Source organism: Cyclopterus lumpus, chromosome 14 (assembly GCF_009769545.1).
Source record: "Cyclopterus lumpus isolate fCycLum1 chromosome 14, fCycLum1.pri, whole genome shotgun sequence".
NCBI lineage: Eukaryota > Metazoa > Chordata > Actinopteri > Perciformes > Cyclopteridae > Cyclopterus > Cyclopterus lumpus.
Genome location: NC_046979.1, coordinates 17,755,901 through 17,756,165, shown reverse-complemented (window position 1 = coordinate 17,756,165; position 265 = coordinate 17,755,901).

The following is a 265-nucleotide window of genomic DNA, read 5'->3' as shown; positions in this document are numbered from 1 at the left end:
GTGTTCAATAGCAACAAAACAATCTACCTGCACCCTCCATCTCATCTTGCTTGGGAACGCCTCTTATTCCCCAGAAGGAGCTGGAAAGTGTTGCAGTTGAGAAGGACATCTGGATGGATGGCTGGAATGCATTAATTACCATCAACACGGGCACTGAAGCTTATTTTAAGGAAATCCCCCATTTATCTTCCTGCTTCTGGAACTACTGAAATACTTTCCGGGCGCCAGATGTGTATTCATCCGTGGCTGAAAATAGTCCTCAACA